The sequence below is a fragment of the Orbicella franksi genome, chromosome 13, assembly GCF_964199315.1.
Source record: "Orbicella franksi chromosome 13, jaOrbFran1.1, whole genome shotgun sequence".
NCBI lineage: Eukaryota > Metazoa > Cnidaria > Anthozoa > Scleractinia > Merulinidae > Orbicella > Orbicella franksi.
The window spans coordinates 19,621,065-19,640,752 of record NC_138157.1 but is presented as its reverse complement, the minus strand read 5'-3'; the positions used below and the strand labels follow the sequence as shown (position 1 = coordinate 19,640,752).

At 40.2% G+C, this 19,688-nt stretch overlaps 2 pseudogenes across 1 annotated transcript; both read left to right on the top strand.

The window, feature by feature from the left end:
- Positions 1-1,944, top strand: LOC145466250 (collagen triple helix repeat-containing protein 1-like; annotated as a pseudogene). Its single transcript, XR_014041848.1, has 3 exons — positions 1-90; positions 853-1,170; positions 1,369-1,944. The product of XR_014041848.1 is annotated as a collagen triple helix repeat-containing protein 1-like (transcript).
- Positions 1,945-8,363: 6,419 nt separating this feature from the next.
- On the top strand, positions 8,364-10,130 carry LOC145466591 (uncharacterized; annotated as a pseudogene).
- Positions 10,131-19,688: the final 9,558 nt, after the last annotated feature.

The following is a 19,688-nucleotide window of genomic DNA, read 5'->3' as shown; positions in this document are numbered from 1 at the left end:
CTGACGTAAACTAAGCGAAAGATGAGTTTGAAGATCATTTGGCTTGTCTCGTGTATCATTCCACAATTGGTGTTTTCCACCAACCAGTCGGTAGGGTTTTCACTTGACATGTTCGTCCTTTCAGCAAATCAATGTGGTTTTTGACTGGTCTCCTTTTCTCACGGACGTAAAACACCGCTGCGCCCGGTTTGGGTCTTTCCACTAGCGGCTTCCGCTCGTTTGGCTCAGGCGCTGGTTCTTACCGGTTTCCACCGTCTTACGGAAATGGGTCAGATATTTCAGAACGACTTAGAAACCCAGGAAAGGGGACTTAAACCAGTTAAAAAAATCTTTTGTGTTTGCACGTTCGTTGCTCATTGTTTCGGAAATCAGTCACAGTTTATCACCGGGCTTGTGGCTCGTCTATCTCTCAGACACAAAAATCTGCCGAATACAAAATGAAACATACAAAGATTTATACACCAGATCCCATTAAAAAGAAATACTGCCTGCCTATTTTCAATTTATCTTTTAAACGATGACTGCCTTTATACACAAACCCTGTTCTTTTTTTGGTTGTCTTAGTCATGCAATGGAGCGAAGGTTCGTATTCTTGCCAGTTAGTAGCATCTAAGGAAGAGGCTGTCTTTTTGGATCAAAATGGAACATTTTTAGAGGCATGCAACGAGTTAATGTGTCATAATTCATCTAAGACTATCTTGGCCACGACATTTGTAACAAATAGGCCATTTAGTAGCAACTTTTCCAGTTGCTGACAAATAATATCTTCTCCTTTCTTCCAGAGGAAATGCCTTTCCTTGTAACCAGGCACTGAAGTAAAGTCAAAGTTTGTCAATCTTCTTTTATCACCAGGTAAAGCCCCAGTCTCCGCAGATCTCAAGCTGCCCAGTCAGTGGCGTCCCAGGTGTCCCCGGAGTGCCCGGGCTCAGTGGAAGAGATGGGGCTAAGGGCGATCAAGGACTTGTGGGAGCCCCCGGTAAAAGGGGACCTCAGGGCCCTGAAGGGTCCAAAGGGAGTCAAGGGCCAGTGGGACCACCTGGAAAGATGGGCCCGAAGGGAAACCAGGGCGACAAGGGCGAACAGGGCCGCTCAGTTGCGGTCCCTCAGAGGAACTGGAAACAGTGCGTCTGGAGCAAACTGAACGATGGCAGGGATTACGGCTTGATAAAGGTCAGTAATTCTATATTTACTTAAGATTATGACTTCATTAGTAGAAGGCTGATCTCATGGAGTATGGGAAACTTTTTACGTTTAATTATTTTGTACATGTGGGGTGAAGCAATTGATCTGGTAGGCCTGTTTTCCTCTCTATTCATTATAAAGTTCAGTGGTAATTCCTTCAATTCCTTTAATTATCTCTCAATCTAGGATTGTGTGTTTGTGAAGAAAAACCAAGACACAGCATTGAAGGTGGAGTATGATGGAGATTTCCGGATTTGTTGTTGCCTGAACTGCTGCAAGCGTTGGTATTTCACCTTCAATGGCTTAGAATGTTCGAATCCAATGACTATCGAAGCGATCGATACTATTATTACTAATCACGGCAGAACAGACACCAACGTACACAAGCACAGTCAGATCGGGGGGTACTGTGAGGGGATTGGTAAAGGCACCGTACGCGTGGGATTGGTGGTTGGGATTGCCCAGGTTTCAAGAGCGGTTCTGATGCGTATACTGGGTACAACTCAGTGGCTCGAATCATTATCGAGGAAGTCCCTAAGCCACAGTAGCTGAACAATACAGTGAGCTCTGAAGGAAAACGAAGCCTTTCATAGTTTAGTTTACTTGCGCTGTTTTGAACTGTGGTAGATAAAGTTGAATTTTTGGGTAACTAAGAGCGGTGATGGCATGCTTTGAAATGGTCTAATAAAGTGCTTAGAAAAAGAACTTTTGACTGCCTGTTAATGATTCTTAGAGCGTTACAGCAGCATCATACATTCATAATTATTGATAAAGCAGAGACCTTGAGGAATCAATATAGTTCCAGTGCACTCTGTTCCAGCCCTTTTTATTGTGTCAATTTTTTGACTGGTTAGGACAACCGAAGAAGTGGTCACGAGAAATCGTACAACAAGCTTCCCAGGACTTTTCTTTCGTTCCCAGGCGTTTTCTTTTAGAAATTAGGAAAAGCCTTGCAAACAAGGTTGGGTAAAACAATAGCGTTGAAACAGCGACATGAGAACTTTTTGGGACACGAGAAGGTTTTAAAGTCAGATGGGGGCCTTTACAACCTCCTTAACAGGGACAGAACGAATTCTCAATACCTTTTGTTTGCGTAGATTGTCAACCTATGGGCTGTTAAACTATATATCGGGACTGTGGGATTCATTACTGCTTGGATGGAGAAAGACTGACTTCAATCATTTTTGCTTATCACTAAAAGTACATCCCGGCGGTAGAAAATAGCAATTAAACAGGAGCGTAGCTAGGCTTTTCAAAGGGAGGGTCAAACAGGGTCAAAGTGAGGGTACTCACCAGATTGTCATGTCGTTTTCGCCACCTATTGTAGGTTGTTTGCTTAAAAAGGCTTACAAAAGGGAGTGTCACAGGCACCCCAGGAACCCACCTAGCTACACCTCTGTGAAAACACAAACTGCAATAGTGATATATTTTCACTGGGTTCCCAGAGAAACAATGCCCAGATTTTGATAAGATATGGGAGAATCAGCTCCAGGGGAGAAGAGTGCTTTATTGCTGCCAAAAGGAGGGTGGGACGAAGCATTACGTTGGTCGCGGCTTTTTGAAACGACTGAGCGAGGAGTGGCGTGTGATGAGTGAGGGCTTTTATGCTGAATACGAGATGTATTGTTAAATTGAAGAATGAAGGGAGCGTAGTATGCTGGTCCCCCAGAAAAAATATTAACAATGGTTTTTCAGCTAGGATTAGAGAAGTAAGGGAGCCGTGACGTTAGGAGATAACTGAGAAAAATATCCTGTTTTTTATCGGTTTATAATTAATCACTGTTAGGAGCTGATGAAATTATTTACCTTTTAGGAGCTTAGTTCAGCTTCAAACTAGTTAAAAAGAGCTACTTAAGACCAGAAATGTAAGTAAATGTCACAGCTACCTTGCGAAAGGTTTTAAGTAAACTTGAAATATTCAGCTAACAGAATTGAGCAATTCCATTGGGCCATATCCGAATTACCTTTAGCCTCTTTCTCAAAGCGAGTCTTGGTGCGCACTTATCATATGGATATGATATTTCATTCACGTTTTCATGTGAATGGTTGTGCACCAGGCCTCGCTTTGATAGAGAAGCTTGGGCAACTGGGAAATGGTCTACTATGTTAACTTACACGAATATTCTGTGTAAGCTCAGCAACGAAATGAGAAACAGAAAACGGCGGCATGTCTTGTTGTTTTTTTCAACACGCAAGCGGGAACGAATGAATAATTTCTTCACTGATAAATAAAGAATAGCCCGCCTTGTCCGCTTCATGTTACATTCCTGGCCCTTTCATGCTACAGAAACCGGCATAAGCTCCGGCCTGATGAACCATTTGGCTGATATGCAAACTTTAACCACTATTAGGAGTTAATGAGCTAATGAAATTATTTACCTCTTAAGAACTCAGTTCAGCTTCAAACTATTTGAGAAGCGGAGCTACTTGAGACCAGAAATTTAAGCCAAGTGTCACAGTTGCTTTCCGCAAATTTTTACGTAAACTTGAAATATTCAGAGAATGGAGCAGTTCCATTAGGCCATTTCCGATTTACCTTTAGCCTCTTCCTCAAAGCGAGTCTTGGTGCCGCTCCTTTTATATGGATATGAGATTTATTTACATTTAGGCAAACGATCACCAACGAAGCGTTGCGTTGATAGTAAAACAAATTCTGTTGACTAATTTATACAAATTTTATGGAGTGCGGTAAAGAGAATATGAAAGATGAACCAAGATTAAGTTGTCAAATGTTTGTGAGTTTATGGAAGACATTTATTAGTTTCTTAACACAAAATGAAAGTTCTTACTTTGCATGCGTCAGCATATGCTTTTGAAGCAGCTTACTGCAGAGCAATACATTTGTAACCATGCACCAAATCTGAGATAATCTCAATCAAATCAAATTCTTGCGTTTTGCAGGAGTGTCTGGTAGCGTGACAGAAAATGTTGAGGTTTTGCTCATCTGTCTTGAAACCAGGCAAATATTTACTTTGTTGTCAGCTCAACTGGACAGTAAATATTTTTTTTTGTGTTAAACGAATCAGTGAGGCTAGATGAACTAGTTTTTACGAGAAACAGTAAACACTGAAAAAGAATTATGTGACGAAGCGTATGAGTTGTTTAGAGTCTAGAGTTAAAACTTCAAACTCTGAGTGTTATTTTAATCTGAGCTTTTAAAGTCTCCGACCCCAAGAACTCTTGGAAGCAAACTTGTCGATAATTTGAGGTGATTGGGTAAGAGGTTTTTTAGTTCAATCGACTAAAGGGGAGAACGAATGTTTTTCTCTCGGTTAAATTTCAGTCGGCATTGCGACTAAAGTTGCGAACTTCGATTATTATCATAAATTTCAAAATTTGTGTTGATCACATCACGAGTCCGACCAACATTTTTGTTTTCCTGGAGCTGATTGCTCAGTTTTGTGTTATTGTTTTCCTAGTTTACAGAATTCTTCCATACTAAGTGGAGCTGGCGTAAACCAGGCGAAAGATGAGTTTGAGGATTATTTGGCTTGTCTCGTGTATCATTCCACAAGTGGTGTTTTCCACCAACCACTCGGTAGAGTTTTTACTTTAGTAAGTTTGTCCTTTCAGAAAATCAATGTGGTTTTTGACTGGTCTCCTTTTCTCGCAAACCTCGGTCCCCGATATTGAAGTCAACGATCATGATGCTTTCGTTCTGCATAAGTTCAGTCCTTTCTTTACTTTGGATCTTACTTAGCGGTTTCGCTCGTTTGGCTCGTATCTCTCAGTCGCGATTCGCAGATATTCTTCAAAACCCTGCCCATTGAAAACACAAAGAGGAATACACCTGATCCCATTCGAATAACACTGTATCGGTATTTTCAATTGATTATTTAAGCGACCTCTATAACTGCCTGACACAAACCTTGTTCTGATTTTGGCTGTCCGGCCTTGCCGAGCGAATGTTCGTAATTCCCGTGTTGGTCCATCTAAATATGGAAAGGAATAAAACTGTCAGGGCTGTCTTTTTAGTTCAAAATGCAGCATTTTTAGAAACACACAACGAGCAAATTTGCCAAAATTCATTTTGGACCATCTTGGCCACGAAGTTTCTAGCAAATAAGCATTTTAATATGAATTTTTCTAAATAGTTCAGACAAAGTCATATCTGTTTCTTTTTCTCAGCAGATATGTTTTAATTAACTTACTTTTCCTAGCATAATTCCTTGTAAACTTGAGGCTTTGAAGTGAAGACAAAGTTTGTTAATTATAATGTTCTTTTATCATTAGGTAAAGTCCCAGTCTCCGCAGATCTCAAGCTGCGCAATCAGTGGCGTCCCAGATGTCCCCGGAGTGCCCGGGCTGAGTGGAAGAGATGGGGCCAAGGGGGACCAAGGACCGTACGCGTGGGATTGGCGGTCGGAGATTGCCCAGGTTTCAAAAGCGGTTCTGTCGTGTATACCGGGTACCACTCCGTGGCTCGAATCATTATCGAGGAAGTTCTTAAGTCAAAGTAGCTGAACAACACAGTGTGCTGTGAAGCAAAACGAAGCCTTTTATAGTTCAGTTTACTTGCGCTGTTTTGAACTGTAGTAGATAAAGTTGAATTTTTGGGTAACTAAGAGCGGTGATGGCATGCTGTGAAATGGTCCAATAAAGTGCTTAGAAAAAGAACTTTTGACCGCCTGTTAATAATTCTTAGAGTGTTACAGCAGCAGCATACATTCATAATTATTGACAAAAAAATGACCTTCAGGAATCAATATAGTTCTGGTTCACTCAGTCATCATGATCTGATCACAGGCGATGGCCACTCTTACAGTTTTTGTTGTATACGTTTCCCTCAGAAATTGGGAAAAGCCCTGGGAACGAGGTTGGGTAAAATAATAGTGTTCAAACAGCGACATGACAACCTTCTGGGACACGAAAAAGGTTTTAAAGTCACATGGGGGCCTGTACAACCTCCTTAACCGGCCTCAAAAAATGCTCAGTGCCTTGTTTTTTGTGTACACTGTGGGATTCATTACTGCATTCTTGGATGAAGAGGGACTGACTTCTCTCATTTTTGCTTATTATTAAAAGTACACCCGGAAGAAAATGGCAATGAAAACACTGACCCGCAACTGATTATCATTGGTTTTTCAGCTAGGATGATTAGAGAGGTAAAGGAGCCGTGGCGCTAGAGGATAACCGAGAAAAATAACGTGTTTTTTATTGGTTTAATCACTATTAGGAGGCGGGATGGCCTCATGGTTAGTGCGCTCGTCTCCGGATCAAACTGTCCGGGTTAGACTCGGGTTCGAGCCCTGGACGGGATTATTGCGTTGTGTGCTTGGGCAAGACACCTTACTCTCACAGTGCCTCTATCCACCCAGGTGTACAAATGGGTACCGGAGAATTTAATGCTGGGGGTAACCTGCGATGGACTAGCGTCCCATCCAGGGGGGAGTAGAAATACTCCTGGTCGCTTCATGCTACAGAAACCGGGATAAGCTCCAGCTTGATGGGCCACTTGGCTGACATGCAGACTTAATTCACTATTACGGGCTAATGAAATTATTTACCTTTTACGAGCTCAGTTGAGCTTCAAACTATTTTAAAAGAGCTACTTGAGACCAGAAATTTAATTTAAGTAAATATCACAGTTGCCTTCCGTAAATTTTTTCGTAAATATTCAGCTATAACAGAATTGAGCAATTCCATTAGGCCATTTCCGAATTGCCTTTAGCCTCTTTCTCAATGCGAGTCTTGGTGCCCACCTATTATATGGAAACGAGATTTCATTCACGTTTTCATGCCAATGGTTGTGCACCAGGCCTCGCTTTGATAGAGAGGCTTAGGGCAACTCGGAAATGGGCTGTTATGGTAACTTACACGAATATTTTGTGTAAGCACAGGAACGGAATTAGAAACAGAAAACGGCAGCATGTCTTGTTTTCGTTTAATACGTAAAGGGGAAAGAATTAAAAGACAATTTATCTCTTCACCCATGACTAAAGAATGGGCTGCATTGTCCGCCTCATGTTACATTCCTTGATGAGTCCTTAATGGAGACGTTTAATCGATTCACACACAGTTTAATCATCGCCATTGACGTTGATCTCACGCGAAAAAAAAGACTTCCTCAAAGAATCGTATCATTTCGTTTACTGGTTAAACCGGCTCAGAAAATCGGTCCACTTCTCAGAAGTCTTTACAAAAGGATTTCTTGTTGGGATTTCACAAATCACTCATTAATTCAAAAAGAATTTCAATGAAGGTAACGCCGTTACAGAAAACAAATAAATAGTACTAACTTGACGTAAATTTGGTGACTGGGAATAAAAGGAATTGGAAATAACGAGGATGTTTAAGATTGATAAATATATAATTTCTCCTCATATTGTGATCCCATTATCAGGATTATATGTCATGAGAGTCAAGCAAACGATCACCAACGAAGCGTTGCGTTGACAGTAAAACAAATTCTCTTAACTAATGTATACAAAAATTATGGAGTGCAGTAAAGAAAATATGAAAGATAAATCAAGATTAAGTTGTCAAATGTTTGTGTTCTTATTTTGCATGCGTCAGCATATGCTTTTGAAGCAGCTTACTGCAGGGCAATACATTTGTAACCATGCACCAAATCAGATAATCTCAAATCAAATTCTTGCGTTTTGCAGGAGGGTCTGGTAGCGTGACAGAAAATTTTGAGGTTTTGCTCGTCTGTCTTGAAGCCAGGCAAATATTTGCTTTGTTGTCAGCTCAACTGGACGGTAAATATTTGTTGTGTTAAACGAATCAGTGTGAGGCTAGGTGAACTAGTTTTTACGAGAAACAGTTAACACTAAAAAGGAATTATGTGACGAAGCGTATGAGTTGTTTAGAGTCTAGAGTTAAAACTTCAGACCCTGAGTGGTATTTTAATCTAAACTTTTGAAGTCTCTGACGCCAAGAAATCTTGGAAGTAAACTTGACGATAATTTGAGGTAATTGGGTAAGCGGTTTTTTAGATCAACCGACTCAAGAGGTGAAGGAATGTTTTTCTCTCGGTTAAATTTCAGCCGAGAGATTGCGACTAAGCCGAGGTTGCTAACTTCGATCGATTATCATCATGAATTTCAAAATTGTATTATACACATCACGAATCCCACCAACATTTTCGTTTTCATGTAGCTGATTGCTTTTGTGTCATTGTTTTCCTAGTTAACAGAATTCTTCCAGACTTAGTGGAGCTGACGTAAACTAAGCGAAAGATGAGTTTGAAGATCATTTGGCTTGTCTCGTGTATCATTCCACAATTGGTGTTTTCCACCAACCAGTCGGTAGGGTTTTCACTTGACATGTTCGTCCTTTCAGCAAATCAATGTGGTTTTTGACTGGTCTCCTTTTCTCACGGACGTAAAACACCGCGGCGCCCGGTTTGGGTCTTTCTTCACTAGCGGTTTTTGCTCGTTTGTCTCAGGCGCTGGTCCTTACCGGTTTCCACCGTCTTACGGAAATCGGTCAGATATTTCATGACGACCTAGAAACCCAGGAAAGGGGACTTAAGCCAGTTAAAAATCTTTTGTGCTTTGCACGTTCGTTGCTCATTGTTTCGGAAATCTGTCACAGTTTATCACCGCGCTTGTGTCTCGTCTATCTCTCAGCCACAAAAGTCTGCCGAGTACAAAATGAAAAATACAAAGATTTATACACCTGATCCCATTAAAAAGAAATAATGCCTGACTATTTTCAATTTATCTTTTAAACGATGACTGCCTGTATACACAAACCCTCTTCTTTTTTTAGTTGTCTTCGTCATGCAATGGAGCGAAGGTTCGTATTCTTGCCAGTTAGTAGCGTTTGAAGAAGAGGCTGTCTTTTTGGATCAAAATGGAACATTTTTAAAGGCATACAACGAGTTAATGTGTCATAATTCATCTGGGACTATCTTGGCCACGACATTTGTGACTAATAGGCCATTTAGTAGCAACTTTTCCAGTTGCTGACAAAATGATATCTTTTCCTTTCTTCCAGAAGAAATGCCTTTCCATGTAACCAGGCACTGGAGTAAAGTCAAAGTTTGTCAATCTTCTTTTATCACCAGGTAAAGCCCCAGTCTCCGCAGATCTCAAGCTGCCCAGTCAGTGGCGTCCCAGGTGTCCCCGGAGTGCCCGGGCTTAGTGGAAGAGATGGGGCTAAGGGCGATCAAGGACTTGTGGGAGCCCCCGGTAAAAGGGGACCTCAGGGCCCTGAAGGGTCCAAAGGAAGTCAAGGGCCAGTGGGACCACCTGGAAAGATGGGCCCGAAAGGAACCCAGGGTACCAAGGGGGAACAGGGCCCCTCAGCTGCGGTCCCTCAGAGGAACTGGAAACAGTGCGTCTGGAGCAAACTGAACGATGACAGGGATTACGGCTTGATAAAGGTCAATAATTCTATATTTACTGAAGATTATGATTTCGTTAGTAGAAGGCTGATCTGATGGAGTATAGGCGGCTTTTTACGTTTAATTATTTTGTACATGTGGGGTTAAGCAGTTGATCTGGTAGGTCTGTTTTCCTCTTTATTCATTACAACGTCCAATGCTAATTCCTTCAATTCTTTTAATTATCTCTTAATCTAGGATTGTGTGTTTGTGAAGAAAAACCAAGACACGGCATTGAAGGTGGAGTATGATGGAGATTTCCGGATTTGTTGTTGCCTGAACTGCTGCAAGCGTTGGTATTTCACCTTCAATGGCGTGGAGTGTTCCAAACCAATTACTATCGAAGCGATCGATGGTCTTTTCACTAATCACGGCAGAACAGACACCAACGTACACAAGCACAGTCAGATCGGGGGGTACTGTGAGGGGATTGGTAAAGGCACCGTACGCGTGGGATTGGCGGTCGGAGATTGCCGAGGTTACAGGAGCGGTTCTAACGCGTATACTGGGTACAACTCAGTGGCTCGAATCATTATCGAGGAAGTCCCTAAGCCACAGTAGCTGAACAACACAGTGAGCTGTAAAGGAAAACGAAGCCTTTCATAGTTTAGTTTGCTTGCGCTGTTTTGAACTGTAATAAAGTTGAATTTTTGGGTAACTAAGAGCGGTGATGGCAAGCTTTGAAATGGTCCAATAAAGTGCTTAGAAAAAGAACTTTTGACTGCCTTTTAATGATTCTTAGAGCGTTACAGCAGCATACATTCATAATTATTGATAACTCAGAGACCTTCAGGAATCAATATAGTTCCAGTGCACTCTGTTCCTGCCCTTTTTATTGTGTCAATTTTTGGACTGGTTAGGACAACCAAAGAAGTGGTCACGAGAAATCGTATTACAAGCTTGAAAAAAGATAATACTAGGAAGTGATGTAAGAATCAGAGAGATCTTATTAGGGTAAAATTCAACCTCGTTCCCAGGACTTTTCTTTTAGAAATTAGGAAAAGCTCTGCAAACGAGGTTGGGTAAAATCAGAACGGCGTTGAAACAGCGACATGAGAACCTTTTGGGACACGAGAAGGTTTTAAAGTCAAAAGGGGGTCTGTACAAACTCCTTTAAAACAGGGCCAGAACAAATGCTCAATACCTTTTGTTTGCGTAGACTGTCAACCTATGGGCTGTTAAACTATATATTGGGACTGTTCATTATTGCTTGGATGGAGAAAGACTGACTTCAGTCATTTTTGCTTATCACTAAAAGTACATCCGGTAGAAAATAGCAATTAAACAGGGGCGTAGCCAGGATTTTTCAAAGGGAGGGCCAAACAGGGTGAAAGTGAGGGTACTCACCAGAAGGAAGGTGAACTGGAAACAGTGCGTCTGGAGCAAACTGAATGATGGCAGGAATTACGGCTTGATAAAGGTCAGTAATTCTAAATTTACTGAAGGTTATGACTTCGTTAGTAGAAGGCTGATCTGATAGAGTCTAGGCGGCTTTTTACGTTGAATTCTTTTGTGCATGTGGGGTTAAGCAATTGATCTGATAGGCCTATTTTCCTCTCTATTCAGTATAAAGTTCAGTGCTAATTCTTTCAATTCTTTTAATTATCTCTCACTCTAGGATTGCGTCTTTGTGAAGAAAAACCAAGACACCACATTGAAAGTGGAGTATGATGGAGATTTCCGGATTTGTGTGCTTTGCTGCAAGCGTTAGTATTTCACCTTCAATGGCATAGAATGTTCTAAGCCAATCACTATCGAAGCGATCGATGCTGTTGTTACTAATCACGGCAAAACAGACACCAACCTCCATAAGCACAGTCAGATCGGTGGGTACTGTGAGGAGATTGGTAAAGGCACCGTACGCGTGGGATTGGTGGTCGGAGATTGCCCAGGTTTCAAAAGCGGTTCTAACGCGTATGCTGGGTACAACTCCGTGGCTCGAATCATTATCGAGGAAGTCGCTTAGCCACAGTAGCTGAAAAACACAGTGAGCTGTGAAGGAAAACGAACCTTTAATAGTTTAATTTTCTTGATTGAACTGTAGTAGATAAATTAAAATTTTTGGGCAACTAAGAACTTTTTTAAAAGAGCGGTGATGGCATGCTTTGCAATGGTTCAATAAAGTACTTTTGACCAGTTTATATATTGTCCTACATTTTTTTCGTTGCCGGTTAAAACAACAACCTTTAGGAATCAATAGTTCCAGCGCACTCAGCCCTCAATGATACGAAAACAGGCAATATAGCCAGGAACCTCTACACTTTTTGTTGCTGTGTTTAGAAGTGGTTAGGAAAACCGAAGAATTGGTCATAAAAAATAGTGCGACAAGCCCTCAATAGGGAAAATACTTGACACTAGCTAATCCCATTTTAAAAAGGTGGCTTTTTGGTGTATACGGTTTTTTCTTTGAGGCCAAAAATTGACCCTTGATACACGAAGGAAGTAGTGTTTTTTTTTTCTCAAAAACAAAGAACAGCTAACACCAACGAGTAGATGAAGGCCTAAAACGAAAAACAACAACAACGACAAAAACATCCACAACACAGTGAAAGCAAGGTCACATAGAATAAAAAAAATGCTGCCCCTTCTTTTATCAATCCTTAACTGTGGCATTTTGGCAAAGTTTCCGTCTTTGAAATACTCAGTGGCGTTCTAAATTCTTTATGTTGAGTCACTTTAAAAACTGGACGAGGACTCCGCAATCCTGTTGTGTCATGTTACTCGCTTGCCCTAGGCTTGTAGCAAGCATTCTGGATGAGTTCCTCACATGGAATGTGATAAAACAGATTATGGGCTGATAGATGAAAGAGAAATTGGTTCGCTTTCGATTCCCTTCCTGGTTAGGTGATTCAGTAACAAATGCGCTTACTTGTTTATCGTCTCTTATTTCTCTTAGGCTCCCATCCAAATATAATCTAAGGAATTCTAGCGATAAACTTTTTCTTAGTAATCCGCGTTTTAAATTAAAAGCTACACTAGGTGACCGTTCTTTTACCTGTGCTGCACCGAAACTCTGGAATGCGTTACCATTTGACATAAGAAGCGCCAGCACTGTTAGTATTTTTAAAGCCAAGCTAAAACTCACCTTTTCCGTCATACATTTTTATCATAGTTGTTTTTATTATTGTAAGTTTACTTTTAATTGTAATTTAGGCTTTTTAAAATCATTGCTAGTTTACTTTTAATTGTAATTTTAGCCTTTTTATTCCGTTTTTAATCTTGTCATACACATTTGAACGTTTTATGAAATTTGCGCATTATAAATGTTATTATTATTATTGTTATTATTATTATTATTAAATGTGGACCCAAGTTTGCTTTCTATTTCAGAGAGAAGGAGTGTACATGAAATCTTCAATAGAACGATGATGCACGTCGAGAAACTTTTTTCAATGCTCCTTCGTTCATTAGCACATCGTAGTTTAGGGTGAAGAGCGCCAAAAATGAATTACTCTAAAGTGATATAGTATTAGCAATTTTTATCTTTACCGAAAGTGTTTAAATGAATTAAACAATCGCTATTGTTTAAGCTCTTGGCATATGCAATTCAACTCTGATTAGTGGATGCTATGAAAGAATTCCCAAGAGAATCGTCCGAGTTGCATTTCACGTCGGAAATTTGGATTCAAAACAGCTGATGGTTATACTGGGTATAACTTCTTGACCCGAATCATGACTGAGGAATTTCCTGCACCCCAGAACTGAGCAGCTTCAAACTAAGCAACTCAGAAAGGAGGAAGGTTGTTTGCTATATGATAACATAGAGCTTCACGCTCAACAGGGATTAAAATGATCTAAAAGCATTTGTTGATTGTTGTATGACTTTTTGTTGAAAGGTTCTTTTAGCTGTCTTGTCCGCTGATTCCTTCAATTCAACTTGACCTGAATTTTCGCTCGCAGAACGAAATCCACTCTAAATGTAACCCACTCCCACCCCACACCGATTTAAGAGCAGGTTTCAAGTTTTGGAATTGTTTCGTAGAGCCTCGTTTGTTTCTTTTCTTCCAAGACACCAGGAGCCCATTATATTATCTTATATCATATAGGCCTCTGAGGACACCAGTACAATCGAAAATGCCGAAAACGACACTGACTTTTTCTGGACAAAAGACCCGAGCTGTTACACTTTTGAAACGTTAAATTAACTCAAAAAGCAATATTTAGAAGTTAACGTATATATTACTATTATTAGACTGTTCACAGCCTAATAGGAGAAGCTATTGTAGCTAGCTAGTCTTCTGTTTTGCGCTTGCGTCCAGTTCTCTCGCGATACTATCCGCCCGTTCAGCGATCGCATAAAAATACGAGAACATAGAGGGCTGTGAACAGTCTAAAGGAAGTACAAGTACGGAACGTTTAAACTCGAATTAAATTCTAATACCTACTGAAGACTAAAGAGTGATCATATGTTCAACTGAACTCCATAGAGATACCGACTAACCTCAGAAAGAAGTTCGGGATCCAAAACATCTTTCTTAATTTAGTGTGCTTCTTATTTATCTTTTTTCTTACCATGACACCTTCCCGGCCTTTAAAACTGAGGATTATTGGTTTGAATGGTGACAAAAAGTTGTTGACTTTAGTTTTACATGATATCCAGGTCGATATCCAGGGACTGAGGTTGATAGCACTTGGCAAGACCTTGATTATCCTGGACATCATGAAACTGACCAATTCAATAACGTCCGCTGACCAACCAAACCATTAATGGAAAGACATATAAATAAATAAACAATAGCCTCCATTTGGCGCGATAGGATATTTGTCAGTGGAACAGATAATGTCCAAGGGCAAATATCTGAGCATATTTTTGCGCCAAATGGAGGCCATTGTGTTGATTATCCTTCAAATAGTTTTCGCAACACGCGCAGTTTTGAAAGCTGGGGAATATCCTCGGATATTCCCCAGTTTTAGCTGGGGAATATTTAGTCACGTGACGGGCTTAGACCAATCGCGCGCGAGCGAGAGTATTTGATGGATTATAATGGAGAATACTGAAGGTCTGAACCCGAGCAGAAATAAAGGGTCCACGATTAGGATTGACAGTTATCATATGGGCCGGCGCTTTGCCCCTCAGTCCTTCTCTAAAAAGCTCTGATAGTATCAGTGGTTTTTTCCATTAGGATTACAGATGTAAGCGCTGAGTCAATTTGAAAAAGATGACGTGGCGTTAGAGGGCCAAAGTAAAATACCTTGTTTTACCGGTTTATTAGAGGCCGGTAAAATAAGTCAGTTACATTTTAGGATCTCAGGTCAGCTTCGTTCTAGACCAGAAATCAAAGCAGCTGTAGACTGCGAGTGATCTCGTTCTTTTCCTAGCGCGCGACGAGCGATCGAGCGGTGACAAGCCTGGCGCCGAGAACGTACAAGAAAAAATGAAAGACCTTCGCAGTCTTCGTAGTAGGTTTTTCCTGCCTCTTCTCATTCCCTCCGCTTTTCTTTCTCTAATTTGCGTAATCTAAACTCAGTCCCGAGCGCGGGGAATCCCAAGAATAAAAACCGACTTCTCGTAGTCTGAAGCTAATGTTACAGTTGCCTAAATTTGTACGTGAACTTGAAATATCCAGTCAACAAAATCGAGAAATTCAAATTATATTAGACCATGTTAGCTTACACAAATATTCTTTTGAGCCATGCAACGAAATGGGAGACAAAAAAGGGCGGAATTTCTCCTTTAGTTAACAACGCGCGCAAGGCAAAGAAAGTTTCACCCTACACCTATAAAAAAAGATGGGCCGCCTTGTCCGCACAATGGTACGTCCGCTCATGCAAACGTTTGCTTGATTCACCCAATGAATTGATTTTGAATGAATCGCGTCGTTTCGTTTCTCAGAGGTATTTGTAATAGGATTTCTTGTTGAGATTTTATTAATGTAGTAGTAAATAAATTTAATTAGAATGCTTTGATGTCGCTTATCCAATAGTTCACTCATTAATTCAAGTATAATTTTAATGAAGGTGCTAAGTCACACCGTGACAGAAAACAATTAAACAGTACTGACTTGACGTAAATTTTTTGACCCGCAATAAAAGGAGTTTTAAATAACGAGGATGCACAGGCCAGATTGATAAATATATAATTTTTCATGATGATCTGAGCCATTATCAGGATTATAGGTCACGAGAGTCAAGCAAATGATCACCAACGGAGCGCCGCTTTGATAGTGAAACAAATTCTCCTAACTAATTTATAGAAAAATGTATGGAGTTCGGAAAGAGAACATGAAAGATAAATCAAGATTAAGTTTTCAAATATTTATGAATTTATAGAGGAAGTTTATGAGTTAGTACAACATTTAAGTTATTATTTTTGCATGCATCAGTGTATGCTTTTGAAGCAGTTTACTACACGAATTTCACTTCTTTTTTGCTTGCGTCAGTGTTTACTTTTAATAGGCCCTTTGCGCGATCCGGTCACATGCTGGTGAGCAAGTTGCGCAGTGGGACTTCCAAAACAAAGGCAGGTCCAGGTGGACTGGCACGAGTTGCATTGTTTTGGAAGTCCCACTGCGCAACTTGCTCACCAGCATGTGTGATTTTGTACCATGTGACCGGATCGTGCAAAGGGCCTATTACAGGTTATCGCACTCAGCGAGTGAATAATCGGGATTTACCTGCACGAGTTCACTAACAAAGAACGAGAAATGTCAATACCGAGCTCATTGTTAGTGAACGAGTACGGGTAAATCCCGATAATTCACGAACAATGAGTGCGTTAACATTTTTATTATTCAAATTGAATACACTGCACAAAGAAACACTGCATTGAAACCACTATATTTGAGTCGGTCGAAGCCATGGTGTAATGACAGCGGTGTGTTGAATTAACACCACGGCTATTACACCATAATGATGACGTCAAGGTGGTTGTCTCATCACAACCCAGTATCAAGTGGTACAAATCAGCCAATCAGAAAATCGGAATTCGTACAGTGTATGAAAGTTGAATAATAAAGCAGTTTACTGCACGGCAACACTTAAACCTCGAACCAAATCAGATAATCTCAAATCAAATTCTTGCGTTTTGCAGGAGTGTCTGGTAGCATGACAGAAAATGTTGAGTTTTTGATCATCTGTCTGTGAAACCAGGCAAATATTTACCTTATTGTCAGCTCAACCGGACAGTAAATATTTGTTGTGTTAAACAAACCAGTTTGAGGCTAGGTGAACCAGTTTTTTCACTAAAAAAGAATTGTGTGAAGCGTATGAGTTGTTTAGAGTCCAGAGTTAAAACTTTAAACTCTGAGTATTATTTTAATCCGAACTTTTGAAGTCTCTGACGCCAAGAAATCTTGGACGTAAACTTGGCGATAATTTGAGTTAATTTGGTAAGTGGTTTTTCAGTCCAATCGACTCAGAAGGTGAATGAATGCTCTTCTCTTGGTTAAATTGTTTTCTCTCGGTTAAATTTTCTTTTTGTTTTCGTGGTGCTGATTGTTTTTGTGTCATTGTTTTCCTAGTTTACAGAATTCTTCCAGACTAAGTGGACTTGACGTAAACCAAGGAAAGATGAGTTTGAAGATCATTTGTCTTTTCTCGTGTATCATTCCACAATTGGTATTTTACACCAACCAGTCGGTAAGGTTTTTACTTCACAAGTTTGTCTTTTCAGCAAATCAGTGTGGTTTTTGATGACTGGTCTTTTTCGCAAACGTAAAACACCTCGGTGCCCGGTATTAAAGTCATCAAATAAGATGTTTTCGTTATGAATCATTCTGTCCCTTCTTTACTTTGGGTCTTCCTTCACGACTTCGTTCGTTTGGCCCGTATCTCAGCTCAGTCGTGATTGGCAGATATTCTTCAAAAACCTGCCGATTTGAAAGTAAAAAATTACAAAGAGAAATACACCTGATTCAAGAGATTATCAACGTAAGAGAGTGAATCTCCCATATAGGCCTTATATTCAAGGTTATTCCTCATTTTTAGAAATGGTACCCAGTTATTCCGAGGATGTTACTCGCGCGATACGTGGACCCAAGCGACTTTCTCGCAACTAGCTGAGACTACATGACGGGAAATATGGCGAAAAGTCATTTTATATGTTCTGATTTTCAAGTTCAAGGGACGGTCCATAGCACAGATGTTTTCTGCACTCTTCGCGTCCTGTTTTTTTTCGGCTGCGCTTTCGTTTGCTTATGTGGTCGGTTGACTGTTCATTCTTTTGCTGTTAATTTGGTTTTTGGGAGCTTAATAAGCAAACCACTACGGCAACGGCAACGAATACATTGGCTGTGTAGCGTGCGTTATAATTTTATTCATTTCTTTGCCGTTCTTTACAAAATACAACATGAAAAGGCCACATTCTGCGTAGAGAACGTGAACTACGGTGGCCAATTTTTGAAACTTCTTTTTCGAATTTTGACGCTGTCATACATATTCTGTTGGGAATATCTCTGACAGCGATAGAAAAACTGAATGAATCGAAATTCTTGCTAGATTCATATATTGGATATAAAGTGTCTTTGGTGTTGTTGTCATTGTTGCTCAATTTAACTCCCTTTTGCTGCTTGGGCGGGGGGAGCTTCTGTCTGCACTTTGGAATATCTGTGTGCTCAGTTGCGCTGTGTTCGGGCGTTCGTTTGTTTTGCATCGCACTTGTTTGGCTGCTCATTTCTCTGCCGTTTTTTCATTTGTTGTTCAGTGTTTGTTCTGCGGACATCTGTCTCTTATTTAAACTCCCAATAAAGTTTCGAAATGCATTAAAACATAGCGAGGACCGAAGCTCCTTGGCTTCTTTGATATTAAAATATCAAAGAAGACATCCCCACAGCGTTGGAGGTTTTCTTTCTCTTTAAAACGAAACGAAACATGAACAAATCCTCCACGGAAACATCCACGCAACGCGCGAGTAACATCCTCGGAAGAACTGGGTACCATGTCTGTTGCACATGGAACTGGCTAGCTCACAAGACCACCACAAACCGCATAATATCAAGCCAAGGTTTAATAATTATTCGATCTAAAAGAAATACATTTATAATTCGCAATTAGAACGAACACAAATAAATCTTTTTCTCGAAGCTAAATTCAGAAAACTTGCATTTCAACTTACTTCTGTGGCGGGTAGTTACAACAGTCGCAGTTTACGGGTTAGCACTGAGTCTTTAACAGATTCTCCAGGTGAGCGGGTTTAACAAACAGATTCTCCAGGTAAGCGGGTTTAACAAACAGATTCTCCAGGTAAGCGGGTTTAACAGACAGACTAAAATAACTTCTTTCTCACTTCGATTCTACTGAAAAACTGGTTTGAAACACAATAACCTAACGCTTTTAAATCAATGTATATAATTTATGTTAATCACGATTCTTGTCAACAAATAAATCTGTCAATTAAGAGGCAACGCCTGTTTGATCAACGAAACAATGTCTTAAAATAACTTAAAAGGGATTACCTTCTGTAGAAGGCGTATGTGGGGGATACACTCTCTTACTTTGATAATCTATTGAACTTATCCCATTCGAAAGAATACTGTGTCGGCACTTTCAATTGATTATTTGAACGACCTCTATAACTCAGTATAACTACCTTACACAAACCTTGCACTTTTTTGGTTGTCTTTGCCATGTAATTAAGCGAATTTTCGTAGTTGGTGTTTTCCGCCAACCAGTCGGTAGGGTTTTTACTTCATAAGTTTGTCCTTTCAGCAAATCAATGTGGTTTTTGACTGGCCTCTTTTACGGAAACGTAAAACACCTTGGTCCCCGATATTGAAGTCAATGACCATGTTGTTTTCGCTTTGCATAATTCAGTTCCTTCTTTCAGTTTGGATCTTACTTCGCGGCCTCGCTCGTTTGGCTCGCATCTCTTAGTCGCGATTCGCAGATATTCTTCAAAAACCTGCCGATTTGAAAGTAAAAAAATACGAAGAGGAATAAACCTGATCCCATTCGAATAATACTACATCGGTATTTTCAACTGATTATTTAAAAGACCGCTATATAACTGCTTGACCCAAACATTGTTCTGATTTTGGTTGTCCTTGTCGAGTGAATGTTCGTAATTCCTGTGCCAGTTTGTCTGGAGATAGAAACGAATAAAACTGTCAGGGCTGTCTTTTTAAATCAAAATGCAGCATTTTCAGAAGCAGTCAACCAGCTAAATTGCCATAATTCATTTGGGACCATGTCGGCTACGAAATCTCTAAGAAATAAGCATTTAAATATGAATTTTTCT